Here is a 16,604-nt window from a genome sequence, read left to right on the forward strand (position 1 = left end):
ACTTCTATCGCCACATTACCATTCTTCGAAAACAAACAATCCAAGAGGCGAGGGGTTCACAACACATCAGCCTCAAGATCCCTTCCCCGTTTGCAACAGAACCAAAGATATTAAAAAGTGGGCAGGTAAAACACGCTCGCGTAAGCATCGTCACGTGCGATCCGTATCCTCTCCCCTCTCCATATACAGTCTTCACCGTCCGACCGTCCACCCGACCGCCACTCCTTTCTCCCCCTTGATCTGCTTACTGCCAGCCTTATTTAGTGCAGTGGGTCGTCTTCTAGAGTCACGCAGCTCTCCTTGTAGAGATAAATCAGCAATGTTGTAGCTCTACGTCGCTTCAAAGAGGGCTGGGTGACTCTAGAAGATGTTACTATAATGATGATCCTGCCTTTTGAAAACTGGCTATTGGATAACACGTGCACAACGATGTCTAATTAGAAATCGGGCCGGGAGAGGAAGGTAGAAGGTGGGAGGGTCACCGTGCCCCAGGCCCTTTTTCTCTTCGCGCAGCGATTTTCCTGGAGAATCTGCGTCCCTAGCCGCCTCACCTGATGCCCCAGTCCATAGCTCCAGACTCCAAAGCAGGAACTAACGGGAAGAAGCAGCGATTTGACGTTTGCTGTTTCTTCTTCCCCCGATTCCTTCATGATCAGTTGATCAGCAGCCTCGCAGCAGCAGTAGCAGCAGAATGCAGCAAGCCGGAGTCTTCGACAAATCGTTGTAGAAATATTAGAAAAAGGCGAAGGAAAAGAGAAGCTCGACTGCTCAGTCGCTTATCTTTCGGAGCCGCTCACACCCCCAGTCCAGGCAAAGTAACGGCGGTGAGGAATCCAACACGGAATTTCCAAGCGGCGACAACGCCCTCAGCTGTTCCCGCAGCCATTGAGTGCCTGCAGGTGTCCAGGAACTCCAAGAGCCAGATGTTAAAGAGAGGCGCTTGCAGAGCCAGGGTGAGTCAGGTTGTCGGGCATCCTTTCTCCATATTGCCAGTGAGAGCTGAGAAACAGAAACAGTAACGGCGGAAAGAGGCATTAAAGGAAGACTTCGGGGCAGCCTCCCAGCGCTGCTTAGTGTCAGAATAACAGGAAAGTTTGCTAGTGAAAAAGACTGATAAACCAGTTGACAGCGAAATGCCTTGCACATGCAGTTAAGGAGTTAAGGCAGGCGCTAGTTCTGCCTTGCAAGGTACTACTCAGCAGTAATGTGGGTGGATTATGCCACATCAGACACCAGGTGGCAGTTTGCAGTTCTTCCCGAGAAATGGATTTTTTAAAAAAAATCCTTAGTTGCTGCTTGTATGACATGGGAATGTCCATAATAATTCCAGCTCCAATAACGTTTGGCACAAGACCTTTGAAGAGCAGAACACAGACCAACTGAAACTAATCATTGGGGCTGATAAACTGTACAATACGTTTTGAAATCACTTGCACTTTTGCATCTAAGCTGTGAAAAGATAACTGCTGGTTTTCCTAGCATATTTGTTCTAACTATTGCTGCTGCTGCTGTAGCTTACATTATAATCTTCAGAAATATAAATATGTGAAGAATCAAAGTAACTTCATCCCTGTGTGGCCCTCCACTCTTTTCCGTGAATAACACCAGAAACAGTGAACTGTTATGTGTGACATGACAGTATTCAATATTATCTAGTAAGGAAGACATCGCTGCTATGAATATGAATATGATGGTGGCTATACTGCATGTGGTAATCATCTCTATAATGCCATAACATCATGGACCTTTCACTGAAGGCATGTTACCACAGTGGAACAGAACACAGCATTCCAAGACTGGGAAGATACGGAAGAAAGTATACCAACTGTTTTAGAAATCAAATGAACGTGACATGAGTTTTGGCATAATCTTAAAGATTAATATTGTTATTGCGGGATCTGAAGATAATAAAATTACAGAGTTGAAAGGGTCTTCTAGTTCAACCCCCTGCTCAAGTAGGAGACTCTATACCATTTCAGACAAATGGCTATCCAATCTCTTCTTGAAAAACTTCTGTGAATGGAGAACCCACAACTTCTGAAGCAAAGCTATTCCACTGGTTAATTGTTCTAGCTATCAGGAAATTTGTCCTTATTTCTAAGTTGGCTCTCTTCTTGATTAGTTTCCATCCATTGCTTCTTGTCCTGTCTTTAGGTGTTTAGAAAATCAGTTGACCCCCTCTTCTTGATGGCAGCCCTCTCTTCTTTGTTGCAGCCACTATCATCTCACTCCTAGTTCTAAATGTTCATAGACATACCAGAAAATTTTTTATATTTCAAGAAGTGTTATCCCATTCAACAGATGTTTAATTCTTACAAAAAACTGCATGTGTATTTTTGAATTCTTAGTTCTGGTGAATTTTCCAGGTATATTCCCAGCAGGTAGCAGTACCTAGGTCACCTTGGTTACTGCAGAAAGCTCAAACCTTTTACTATTTGGATGGGAGTCTATCAAGAAATAAAAGAGCTGTGGGCTAGATTGGAGCTTGAAAATTTCTGAAAAGAAGGCAATGATGAACTACTACCATATTCCCAAGAGCATATGGACATACTGATATAATAATTGAAAACTGACCTTAACTTGAGTAAAACATTATTTTTACTTTTTAATGGTGATAATTAAGCTAGCAAAAATTGCGCTGTTGTCTATGTAAATTAATAAAAGTTTTGTGGTCCCATATGATCACAAGAAAGACAAAACAAACCATGTATGTGTCCTGAACCATATGAATTAAAAATGAGTAGCTAATAAATATATTTTGATAAGCAGAATAAAGATTAGATTTGATAGATTCTGAGAATGCAGATAATTTGATGCAACATTATTTACCATTTCAATCAATGCAAATATTGTGAATATGGAGAATATTCCAATCAAGATTTCTTAGTTTATGAGCCATAGTAATGTTTAATTTCTGTAGTTTGTGTAATAGGATTTTTCTTTAACAGAAGTAATACTGAGCTTCCCTCTCTGAAAGTGAAAAAAAAATTGCAAGAATAAATTTCCAAATTATACATATTTCTATTTTATATTAATTAATTTTATTACTAGAATGACCCTATGTTGAGGCACTAGATCTTCTTTAGCTGGTAGTAAGAGATGGTAATAGATTTCAGGTCATGTTTTTCCTGATAAGTACATATTCCAAATTGAACAATATTACATGCTATTATTTTTTCTTTATTTTTTTACTTTTTTATTCATATAAATAAAAATGGACAAAATATTTTCCAGATAAATATATCAGTTGTTAGTCTTCTATAACATGATCCAGAGCAACTATTTTTTTTTAAAAAAGATGCTGTCATTGAAATGAATTTAACAACTATAGCTGAGAGGAGATCTGAAATACGTTTATTGGAGGAAACAGTTGATCAAGACCTTGGTTTATTAAATATTTTACTGCATGCAAACATTGTTCAAATTCTGACACATTTAGGTAGAACAGAATAGTTTCTGTATGAAGCAGTCAGGTTCTGTGCAGCTAGCGCAATAGCTGAGAGATTGCGAAGATCCACGCCCTATGGCTGATTCCTCTCTGGGTATCCTAAATGGGCTCAAAGCCACCCCGGAGAGGTGGCAAGGAAGGAGGGAAGCCCTGCCAATCTTGGAGAGACTGTGGTCAATCTGGACCTCTGGGGAAAGCTCTTCAAAAACTGACAGAAGAAAGAAGACCGACATTTGTGAGTCTAGCCCAAGCTACATGCAGCCAAAGCCAAAAAGCACTAAAGTAAGTGTGATTGTAAACAGTGTGAGTGAACTGGGTAAAAATATTGATTCTTTCTCTTCTATGTGATTGATTTCCTGAAAAAAAAAACCAGAAGTAAAAATCCTTTGAAAGTGAAGGGGGGGGGTCTTTGCTCCACCCTCCTCTAAATGGAAGTGGCGAATTTAGGGGGGGGGGAGGATACAGAAAATTGAAAGATGGAGTGGTGCTGACATCTACTGGTGGATGAAAATACTGACCTAAATGTACAGCCCAGAAAGAAAAAAAGCCTGTTGTGACCTTCAGGGCTTTGATTAAACAAAGAGCAGCTGTAACAAAAGAAAACATTGTGGACTATCTAAAAGTGAGAACTATAAAACTTAGAAAAAATTGACCTTCCTGGACTATAAATATTTTTTAAATTGTGACTTTAAAGTGATTGGCAGAGAAAGGATTTTTGGTCATTATGGAGCATCAGAGATGTGCAGAAAGAACATATCAAGAAAAAATAAATACTTACCAGGAGGAAATGTATGTTACAACAAATGCAAATGATATTAATTTCAAACCACAAGGAAATTAAAAATGAATTTGAAAATTTAGATGAATGCATTCTCAAACAAAAAAAGAGAGATCATGTAAAGCAGACAACTGAATATAAACTAGTGGAGACTCAAGTGGAGAAGGACTTACAAGCAGTGGTGGGATTCAGTTGGTTCATACCGGTTCGCTAGAACCGATAGCTAAATTTTGTTGAGTTCAGAGAACTGGCTGAACCCATGCTGCTTCTGGAAGTCTGTTCTAGGCCTCAGAGGCCTGGAGGAGGTCTCTCAGGCCTAGAATAGCCCACCAGAAGTGCGTTGATGCCACTTCTGGAAGTCCATTCTAGGCCTGGTGGAGGCCTCCCAGGCCTAGAACGGCCTGCTAAAAGTGCATTGATGTCACTTCTGGAAGTCTGTTCTAGGCCTCAGAGGCCTGGAGGAGGACTCCCAGGCCTAGAACAGCCCAAAGGAAGTGCGTTGGTGTCACTTCCAGAAGTCCGTTCTAGCCCTCGGAAGCCCAGGGTTGCATCCATGCAGAGAACCGGATGTTAAGGTATTTGAATCCCACCACTGCTTACAAGAAACATTGTAAGCATTGAACATGGAAAAATTGTACTTTAAGACCACAAAGTAAATTTGAGGATAAGGAAAAAGATTTGACAAAATGGATTGCTGAGCTGTTAGGAGTACCACAAGAAATGGGGAGACAAGGGGTAAGAGAAATCTTCAATGAATATGAAGGGACAAAATCTTTTTACAAAGACATGTTTGATTTGCCTACTATAACTACAACAACATTTATAAGATTATGGAAAGACACTTTGATTCCATGGAATATATTGATTAGGAAAGAGGCTGGCAAAAGAAGAGGGCTAAAGTGAGAATTAAGGAATTAAATGATGGGGTGTATCAGAGGGAATATTTAAAAATTAAACACTTGTTTGAATATGGTTGAAAAAATAGAAAGATTTTCGTTTAACAGGATGAACCCTCCAAGTAAGACAGTATTTTTTCCTTTCTCTTTTTTATTTTGTTTTTTGATATGAAAAATACAAAAATATTTGGGATGATCAGTATAAAGGAAATGTTTTAGATATTTAAATGTAATTGATTTTAAGAAAATTCCAATGGATAACTAAAAAGGAAAAAAATGTTTTGAATAGAGTTAATAATAATAGTAAAGTTGGAAGGGATCTTGGAGGTCATCTAGTCCAACTCCCTGCTCAGGCAGGAAACCCTATACCATCTCGGACAAATGGCTGTCCAGTCTCTTCTTAAAAACTTCCAGTGTTGGAGCATTCACTGCTTATGGAGGCAGGTTGTTCCACTGATTAATTGTTCTAACTATCAGAAAGTTTCTCCTTAGTTCTAGGTTGCTTCACTCCTTGCTTAGTTTCCATCCATTGCTTCTTCTCCTGCCTTCAGGCGCATTGGAAAATAGCTTGACTCCCTCTTCTTTGTGGCAGCCCCTGAGATATTGAAACACTGCTATCATGTCCTCCCTCATCCTTCTCTTCATTAAACTAGACATACCCAATTCCAGCAGCCGTTCCTTACATATTTTAGCCTCCAGTCCCCTAAACATTTTTGTTGCTCTTCTCTGTACTCTTTCTAGAATCTCAACATCTTTTTTACATCGTGGTGACCAAAACTGGATGCAGTATTCCAAGTGTGGCCTTACCAAGGCATTGTAAAGTGGTATTAACACTTCACGTGATCTTGATTCTGTCCCTCTGTTAATGCAGCCTAGCACTGTGTTGGCCTTTTTGGTAGCTGCAGCACACTGCTGGCTCATATTTAGGTGATTGTCCACTAGGACTCCAAGGTTCCTCTCACAGTTACTACTATTGAGCAAGGTACCCCCTATACTATACCTGTCCATTTGGTTTTTCTTGCCTAAATGTAGAACCTTGCTTTTTTCACCATTGAATTTCATTTTGTTAGATAGTGCCCAGTGTTCAAGTCTGTCCAGATCCTTCTGTATCTTAAGCCTGTCTTCTAGAGTGTTGGCTATTCCTGCCAGCTTGGTGTCATCTGCAAATTTGATGAGTTTCCCATCTATCCCCTCGTCCAAATTGTTGATGAAGATGTTGAAGACCACTGGAACAGAGCCCTGGGGCACCCCACTACACACTTCCCTCCATGTAGATGCAGTTCCATTGAGGACCACATGCTGAGTACAGCCAGTCACGCAGCTACGGATCCATCTGGTGGTGATGCTGTCTACCCCACATTTTTCTATCTTGTCAAGTAGTAGGTTGTGATCTACTTTACCAAATGCCTTACTGAAGTCCAAGTAAATTATGTCCACAGCATTCCTCTGATCCACTAATTTTGTCACTTGGTCAAAGAATGTAATAAGATTTGTCTGGCATGATCTATTTTTGACAAACCCATGTTGGCTTTAGTAATGACTTTGTTTGCCTCTAGGTGTTTGCTGATTCGTTGTTTGATTATCTTTTCCAGGATCTTCCCAGGTATTAAGGTCAGGCTGATAGGTCTGTAATTTCCTGGGTCCATTTTTTCCCCTTTTTTGAAGATGGGAACTACATCAGCTCTTTTCCAGTCCTCTGGTAGTTCCCCTGTGCTCCAGGATCTTTGAAAAATATAGTTCAGTGGTTCTGGTGATCACATCTGCCAGATCCTTGAGAACCTTGGGTCTGGTCCTGGCGATTTGAACTCGTCTAGGCTGGATAGGTGCTCACTTACCATTTTCTTGCCTATCTTAACTTGTGTTTCTATTCTGTTTTTTATGGCACTATTTTTGATAGGTTGGTCTATTTTTTTTCCTTTGTGTAAAGACAGATGCAAAAAACAAGTTAAATAGTTCTGCTTTCTCCCTTTTGCTTGTCACCTTCTTGCCACTTTCACCCACTAATGGACCAATTGTTTCCTTCACTTTTTTCTTGTTCTTTACATGTTCAAAGAAGCTTTTTTTGTTATTTTTGACTTTTGTCATAAGCCTTAGTTCATTTTGAGCCTTAGCTTTCCTCACTTCATCTTTGCAGGCTCGAGCTGTTTGCTGATATTCTGACTTTGTTATGTGTCCCTCTTTCCACTTTCTATACTTGTCCTTTTTATCTTTCAATTGATCAGAGAGTTCTTTATGCAGCCGTGCTGGTTTCTTTGGAGAGCTGTTATTTTTCCTCTTTGTTGGTATTGTGCTTTTATTATCTCATTTTTCAAAAATTCCCAAGCTTCTTGAGTTGTTTTCCCCTTGAGGATTCTCATCCATGGAATCCTTCCCAAGCCCTCTCTAAGTTTCTTGAAATTAGCTCTCTTGAAGTCCAAGAGTCTATTACTTGTACTTCCATAATGTTGAATTCCAATATTGCATGATCACTTCCTCCCAGGGTTCCTATGGTTTCAACACCTTCTATCATTTCATCTCTGTTAGTGAGAATTAGATCCAAAATGGCTAATCCCTTAGTTCCCTTTTGGGAGACAAAGTTGTCTGCTAGGTTTGCCAGGAACCTGTTTGATCTTTCACTTGGTGCAGAGTTTGTCTCCCAGTTGATGTCAGGGTAGTTTAAGTCCCTCATTACTACTGTGATGTGCTTCCTACATACCTGAGTTAGCTAAGGTGACCAACTTTTTTACAATGAAAAGGAGGACACAAATAAATTGAAGAAAAAAATATTGTAAATAAAAGAAACATTTTATTCATTGCAACAATAATACAGACAACTTGCATGTGCAAAGTTTGCCGGCCGGGTGTTTTGGCGCACTCAGCAGCAATTCCTATTGGCTTTCGAAAGCCAATAGCAGGAGTAGCACAGCTCATGCAAAAGTTGAAAAAAAAACCATCAAAAAAAGGTGCCCGAACACCGTTCTGAGCTTTCTATGAGAAAAAAAGCCCTGCAGATTAGTCCTCAAATATCAAAAAGGAGGACATGTAGGAGGACACTTTTCGAGGGAGGACAGAACTTACAAAAGGAGGACTGTCCTACCTAAAAGAGGATGGTTGGTCACCTTAGAGTTAGCTGACTAGCAAAAAGTTCATCTATTTCCTGTGTTTGGTTGGGTGACCTGTAGTATACACCTATGGCAATGTCATTTTTCCCTCTTTTATATTGACCCAAATGCATTCAAGACAGTTTTTATCATTGTTGTGCTCTATTTCTGTAGAGGTGTAGTTATTTCTTATATAAAAAGCAACTCCACCTCCTCTTTTGTTTGGTCTGTTTCTTTTAAATAATTTAAATCCCTCTAGCTGTGTGTTCCATGTGTGGGTTTCATCCCACCATGTTTCTGTAATGGCAACAATATCATATCTGCCCTCATTAACCTAAATTTCTAGTTCACTCTGTTTGCAATTTATACCCTGTGCATTGGTGTATAGACATTTGAGTCCTTTATGACTGGCCCTGTGTTTACTTTCTACATAACCTGTGTGGTGCCTGAGTTCCCCTATTGTCTTACCACCTATTTGGTTAGTGCGCTTTGTGTGGCACTCACTATTAAAGGCTTGACAGCAAGGTTGATATTCTTGTCCACACACACATCTAAGTTACATGCACTGATAGCCCTATAATTTTTAGATTGCCGGGGACAGGGTTGTTCTGTATCAATTAACTCACTGTCCCCGCTGTTTAGTTTAAATTTTCCTCCAGAAAATCTGTGAATTTATAGCCGAGTAACTCAGTCCCTTTTTTTTAATTAAAAAGTTTTATACAAGTTTTTAACAATATCCCCCCCCCAGAATAACCCCCTCCCTCCCCTCACTTCCCAGAGCTGATTAAATTGCAAATAAACAAACAAATTCTAAATAAACCTATCCAACTATACAAATAACAAAATCATTAATATGCTTTAACTCGTAACAATATAAGCAATTCCTAATTAAAAACTAAAAATTATTCATAATCTAAATAATACTTTTTAATCCCATATCAACTCTAACGCATATTTACTCTACATATAATTTATCCATCTACTCCACGCTGAGGTGTATATTTCTTTTAAACAACCATTCATCCATAATAAACACAAAATTTTCCATCCAATATAACCCAACCAACAAACTTACATTTGATAAACTTGGCTATTTGCATTTTTTCCCCCACCCCTAAGTAAATCTATTAATACCTTTCTACTTAAAAAGTTTCAGCAAACCATTTCTTAATCACTAAAATTCTCACCAACAGAGATCATTAGAATTTAAATTCTTTTACACGTTTACCTCTCATAATTATTTTTATACACTTTAAATTAAAAATTTATAAAATATATACTCCCAAATATTTAAACTTTTCCACTAAATCAACACTTTCTATTATTCTTTTTCTTTACATCTATATACTACACAAATCATTCACTATTCATTTAAAACATACTAAATCAAACTACCAGCAAAACTAACATTTATTGTTCTTTTTCTTTACATCTACATATTACACGAATCATTCACTATTCCTTTAAAACATCTTCTATCTCAAAAAAACTACTACAAAAGTTCATCATTTCCTTTTCTTTATTCCAACATCTGCCTTCTGCTGTTCTTTTACTTTATGTCTATAGCTGCACAAGTCATTCTCAGTTTCTTTAAAAAATCTTCTGTCACAAGAGACTGCTGCAGAGGTTCAGCCTATATGTCTCCTACATCCAATAATATAGCACCTTCAACCAGCTGCTCTTTCAACTTGTCTTCTATTACCTCAGGTCGTAAAGATGATGGAGAGCCCGCTTTACGTCTATAGGCTGCACGAGTCAGTCTCGGTTTCTTTAAAAAATCTTCTGTTACAAGAGACTGCTGCAGAGGTTCAGCCAGTATGTCTCCTACATCCAATAACCTAGTACCTTGGCTGCTCTTCCAACTTTTCTTCTATTATCTCAGGTCATAAAGATGATGGAGAGCCCGCCTTCAAAACAGAAGTGTAAAAATCTTTCGCCTTTGAAATTGTATTAAGTCTATGATATATCCCCACATAATTCACCACTATTCCAACCGGTATCTCCCATCTGAACCGGACCTGTCGTTTTTGGAGCTCATCAGTCAAAAAAACAAAATCCTTTCTTTTTCTAAGAATTTTTGAAGGTATTTCTTTTAAAATTATAACATCTTGAGCTGCAGTTTGGAATCTCTGCTTATAAAAAGCCTGTAACTTCATTACGAAGTGATCTCCTAGAAAAATAAATAACCACATCTCATGGCAAATTCCTCTGCCTCGCAACCCTTGAATTAGCCCTAAAAACTTTTTCTGTCTCTCTCAATATTTCTTCAGGCTCAGCCCCCAAAATGAAAGCTATATCTTTTACCACCACTTGTCTCAATTCCTCTTGCATGTTTTCCTTCATTCCCCTTATTCTTAAAGCAAATTCCATGTCTCTATATTGTAACATAGTAATTTCATCCTGTATTATTTCCACCTTATTTTCTACTTTATCAATTCGATCTTCCAGTTTTTCAAAATTTTCCACAACATTATCAATACTATCATCCAGACGATCTATATGACCAACAAACTTTTCAAACGCAAACGCTATGTCCTCTCTCAGTTCCCTAATTTTGTTTTTAAAAAATTCCTCCATCTCTTCTTTAATCTGTCGTGCCATATTTCCCAAGGCATCCTGTAAATCTTTAAGTGTACATGCTAATGACAATGGAGAAGGTGGTGGTAACTTAAACTTAGCTTGCTGAGCTGTCTGCATTACCGGGAAGATTGAGGCTTTAGAAACAATAGAAGCGCCGAGATGCTTTGAAGCCATTTTATTTTTGAGACCACTTGTTAAAAAGTCTGCTAAAATCTTATAAAATCAACAAATACCAAAAAGAAAAAGAAAAAGAAAAAAAAGAGGGGAGGAAAAAAGACAAAAGCCCCCTTAAAAGAAAAAAAGAAGATTCTTGAACTTTATATAAATACAAAATCTGTTACATTGTTCCAAATAGAAGTTCCGGTCCTTTCACTCAAAGAATCAACATCTCAGTGCCATTTTTCACCACTCTTAATTAAAAAAAGGAGAAGATAAATTCTTTTCCAGAGTTAAAGTCTCAAAATAATCACCATTTTAATCTCTCCTGGTCAGCTCTGTCTGCTTTAAATTTTACTCACAAATTCATTTTAAGCGCAGATGTGGAAGCAGCGTCTAGCTTTGCCCTGGATAAAAATCAGGGCAAAGGCATCCTGGAATGTGGAGAACACCTCAGACTCCATGGGAGCTCTCACCCTCCGACCACCAAAAAAAGCTTTGAGGTCTCGGGGACGTCTACCACTATCTGAGGAAAGCTCACCTCCTCCCCTTTGCCTGGAGAGATAGGTTCCAAGCCGCAAGATAGCTGTTGCTCGCTGTCTCAGCTGGCTTTGACACATCCCAGGGCGGACAGCTGAAAAAAGCCGCCATCAGCACGGCTGTTGCCACCGGAAGTCCAACTCAGTCCCCTTTTTTTGATGGATGCAAACCATCTCTTTTGTATATCTTTTCACTGGACCAGCTACAGACATCGTGACTAATATATTCAAAGCCTTCCCCTTTACACCACTCCTTTAGCCACAGTTAAAATATTACATAATTGGATTTATTAAATGGAACATTTAAAGATTAAACATAGGTTTAATTATGGGTAAAAAGAACAGAAAAAATGGAAATATATGTATACTAGTTTAAGAGGGACATGTATTTTAAATAGTATATTATTTTCTTATTTTTCTCTCCCCCCTTTTTTTCTTCTTTTTCTCGCTCTCACCTTTCTTTTTCTTTCTTTTTCTTTTGTGTCTTTTTCTTACTTGCTGCTTTATTTGAGTTTGAAGTGAAAAGCCATCCTTTATGATCCTATTACAGAAATTAAATATTAAAAAAAAATAAAAAGATTTATCATCTAGAGTAATTAGTACAACAGGCATGCTCCAGAACCCCATCAGCTGGCAGGGACTAAAAGACATGTTTCTTAGCCATTGCCCCTGTTCCTTGGAACATCCGTCATCCTCATATTAGGATAGCCCTGACCCTGTTGGCCTTTTGGAAAGCCTTGAAGACCTGGTTATGTGCCTGTGCCTGAGCCTGGGGTCTGAAGTGTGTTAGGGACCCATAACCTGTTTATGTTGATACCTACAGAACATATCTTTTTTGCTATTTGTATTTAATTTTTATAGTATGTTTTTTAAAAACTAGTTAATTGTTTTTATAATTATTTGCCACCCAGGGTTGCTGATTTGAGACATACAAATTAGATGGATGGATGGATGGACGGATAGATGGACGGACGGACGGACAGACAGACAGACAGATAGATATTGGAGGAATGCAGATAAAAATAAATTTCTGTAAATGTACCTTTTAAGGCAAATTTAAACTCCATAGTGAGGTTACATTATCCAAGTAGACAGAAATGCTATATTTTGGATGAGAAAATAATTCTACATTCATTATTCTGGCATAAGAATAGCAAAATTAGGTGCTAGGCATATTTCTTTTGCTTTCTTGGGTGACTAAAGCAAAAAATACAGAATCAAAAGTAACTATGGCAGTTCTCTTCTTCCATGAATGGCAGATTAGCAGAATAGCAAAAAAAGTTATTTACAATGCAGGGAGAAAAAGTTATTCTACTTCCCTATTTGTTACATTCCTAATATGCAAGAATCAGATCTTGCTTTTACTATTGTAAGTTATTTAATGCAAATGATGTAGCTTAGTTTCGCTGCAGAATAAGAAAGAGATGATTCAGACTTCAATATTTTTCCTCTTACCATACAGTTGATTGCAACTAAGCAAATTTGCTGAAACCATGGAATTGTAATACATTTTTCTCGAGTTGTCTGTTTAATGTTATAATAATATGACATGGCCCGGTAGATTTATTTTTTTATACAGTGCACAATTATACTGATCAATTGTACCTTCTTCAGTACATTATTGAAAATTGTGATTTTTTCCCTTTGTCTCATTTAACATCCACAATATACTGTATACCAGCAATATATAATGAAGCAGCTACTGACTTAGTATGTCTTTTTGTTCATTCATAGTAAAGAATAATAAAGCTCATGCAGTAAGAGATTGGTGATACCTTTCAATAAAATTTTAAATAACACATATGCACAAAAAACTTCTGTTTCTTTCCATATATTTATATGGAAAGTTGCCTCAGAGCAAAATGGGTGGGGTATATATATCTACATACATGTAAGAAAAGTGGGAACTCTGAGTGGATGGGAGATAACAGTTTATAGAAAAAAGATAACAGAATACAAGAATGCAAAATCAAATACTAGGGCAAAAAAGACATAAGCATCCATTATGTGCCATTATGAAAGGCAAGTGCAGTGTCATACTGGCAACCAGAAACCTATAATAAAACTATAATAAAGCTGGATAGTTTTGGAAAGAGGTAATTAGAAAGAGGAGGAATGATTATAGTTTTCCTCTCACCATTCTCCAATTTTGGATTAGACAAGGAAGCTTTTGTTGAGGAATGGTGAACTGATGTTCCACAGATTAGTGGGAGGTGTTACAGCCAAAAATGCCAGAAAAAAACTTATTGCATTCTTTGTCCAGGTGACAAAATTAGTGGACCAGAGGAATGGTGTGGATATAATTTACTTGGACTTCAGTAAGGCATTTGATAAAGTAGACCACAACCTACTACTTGATAAAATAGTGTAGAGGGAAAAGTCTTCATCACGGTTCAGTCTAAGCCGGGAATAAACAACATGGTGTCTGCTTTATTGAAGAGGAGAGCCAGACAGAAAGATGGCTCTGGAAGAAAAGAGAGAGAGCACATGTAGGGAATGGGTTTTTATACCTCTGGGGCTCTTGTTGTTTCCTGTTCCTGTTTGAGGCTTTGTATTTCATGTGTCGGAGTGTGCCCCTTTGGTATCTGTGAGTTAATCATATTATGTCCTGTGTTAGAGTTTGGGTGGGGTAAGTAGATTTTAGGTGTCTTCTTAATCTTCTAGCTTCAACCTTCCTAAATGATTTACATCTGCATTTCTACAGAGCTGGTTTCTTGGGAATATTAAGAAAAAACTGGGCATGCTTTTCCTTTGAGGAAATATATTTTTCTGCCCTTTTAATATTTCCTTCCCTGGGGGGCTGATTTCCCACAAATCCCCCCTTTGTGCCATAAGTGTGGGAATGACATACTTATTGGCACAAGATTAAAACTGATCTGATGAGGTAGACTTGGTAAACAAGCTTTAAACTGTTAAGCCTAAAAAACCAGGGGAAGACATTAATGGAGGCAGCAGAAAAAGATCACTGCAGTGGCTCCCAAAAGGGAAGCTTCCAACCCATAAAGGTCTAAACGTCAGGGCAAAAGTTCTGTTAGATGGAAAAGAAATTTAGTGTCCAATATTCTGTGCCAATTATTTTCAAATGTTGGACGTCACTTTGAGCTTCCTGTCAAGTTTGCACATTACTCCCAAAATTCTTCACAGCCATGGTTTGCCTCAGTACATAACCACTGGCTGCCCATTTTCAAAGGTTGTTTCCTGTCTTAGCTCTTAGTTCAGTGACTCCAGGTTTGTAATGTCCAGTTGAGGTTAACCAGTATGCAAGCCAGGCTATTAAACTTTCTTAAATTGCACATAGTGAGCCCTAGGACTCCCAATCTGAGTCCACCAGTGCAAGATATTCAGGGCTTAGGTTTGGAGATCTCTTTTCTGCTACCTCGTCAGTGAGGGCATATGAATTGCAAATCACCTGAGGGGGCCTAGTTCCCTCCCCCTTGGAATTTGCTGGAAGTTGTTCCTACAAAGTTTTAATGACACAGGGCAGGAATCAGGCTGGACCTTTACTGAAGGTAGGTGAAAGAGATAGACTCAGTGTGATTATGAATGATGTGTGTGTGTGTGTGTGTGTGTGTGTGTGTGTCTGTGGGTGTGTGCAGCTACTAATACAAAACAGGCAATACAAACATTCTGGATAAATTTTTCTCCCACCAGACAGAAATCCAAGGTGATCAGGACTTACTGTGCCAACTATTCCCAAATGCCATCACTCCTTAAATACATTCAACTGGCTTATTACAATACAAATGGGGCAAGAAAGAAGACCTCCTCCCATAGTCTTCCTAATTTTTTTCTGAGGCTTCATATGGGGACCAATGGCTTCAGGATTTATTTCTTCCTCTGCAGCTTTCAAAGGCATCTGGGGGAATGGTAGGCCTTGGGAAGATCTATTCCACTCAGGTTGCATGGTGGCTTTTTAGTGGATGACTAGATTCAAAATCCAATTCCATGGCTCAAATGAATGGAGGCAGCATTTGGGTCAGTGTGCTCTGCTTCCAGTGTTGGGGAGGGGTCATCTGTGTAGGGCTGAAAGACATGAGAGCAAGATCTCCTCTTCCTTTTCTGGGTGGACTCTCCCAAGAGAGGCAGACAAAGGCATGGAGAACAGAGTATAAGAAAAGGAGAAGTAGAATGGGGGGGGGGGTAGCTTGTAGACAGAATTTGAAAAGGCATTAATACTGCAGTGGTTAAAGAAACAGATAAGATGGGGACAACACAGATGAGGACAAAAGATTCTGGTAAGAGAACAACAAAATGAAAGGTCTCACTTCTGAACTGAATATTTGTAACAACAGGACATAAAAATGCTGATCATGTTTCAGGAAAAGGATAGACAGATAGAACTCATTTACAACACATACAGTAAATGCAAGAGTGAAACTTTTCCAGCAGATAAACTTAAAACATTTCCTCTTGCTAACTTTGGGCTGTTCTTAAGAGTAAAGAGAGAGAAAGGAAAAAAAAAACATTTTTCTTCACTCTGTTTGTTGGCCAGACAAACAGAGTGAGGGTATTTTCCTTTTGGTGGCTTATTTTAAGCAGAATTTCTAACAGAATTTTAAAATTCTTTTCTCTTGTATTAGAGACAATTAACAGTCACATTTATTTCACACACAAAAGACTGACGCACTTATACGCACAAAGACAAGGAAAAGAGAACAGAACATTCTTACCATAAATCTCAGTTAATTCAAATTAGGGAAGGCACAAATCTTAAACATATCACATGGTTGCACAGAAGGAGAGAGAGTGAGAGAGAGAATCACTATGTCTTATTTTAGTTTCCTTTTAAGTACCTTTATTTAGCCAAATTGGTTTCCCAGCAAAGCCCTGTGCAAAGCCCATTCTTCACAAATTTCTCTTGCTCGCTTCCTTTTCCATACCATCCAGGATGGGCACTTGCCTCTCATCCCGTGCCTCTAGCAAATCTCCAATAGATGACCTAATTCCGACCCTTGAACTACAGCTACCCATATTCCCCTACGATGTGGAGTTCAATCAGCTTAGTCGGGTCCTAGTGGCACTGCCCAGCCACTCTTAGCGACACTAGCCTTGCTGAGGATTTGCTCTGGACAGGCTTCTTCGCCCTCCCCAGGAGTGCACCGGTGTTTCCCTGAGCATCCCTATGGA

Source organism: Crotalus tigris, unplaced genomic scaffold, assembly GCF_016545835.1.
Source record: "Crotalus tigris isolate CLP2741 ecotype Arizona unplaced genomic scaffold, ASM1654583v1 scf7180000024167.7108832, whole genome shotgun sequence".
NCBI lineage: Eukaryota > Metazoa > Chordata > Lepidosauria > Squamata > Viperidae > Crotalus > Crotalus tigris.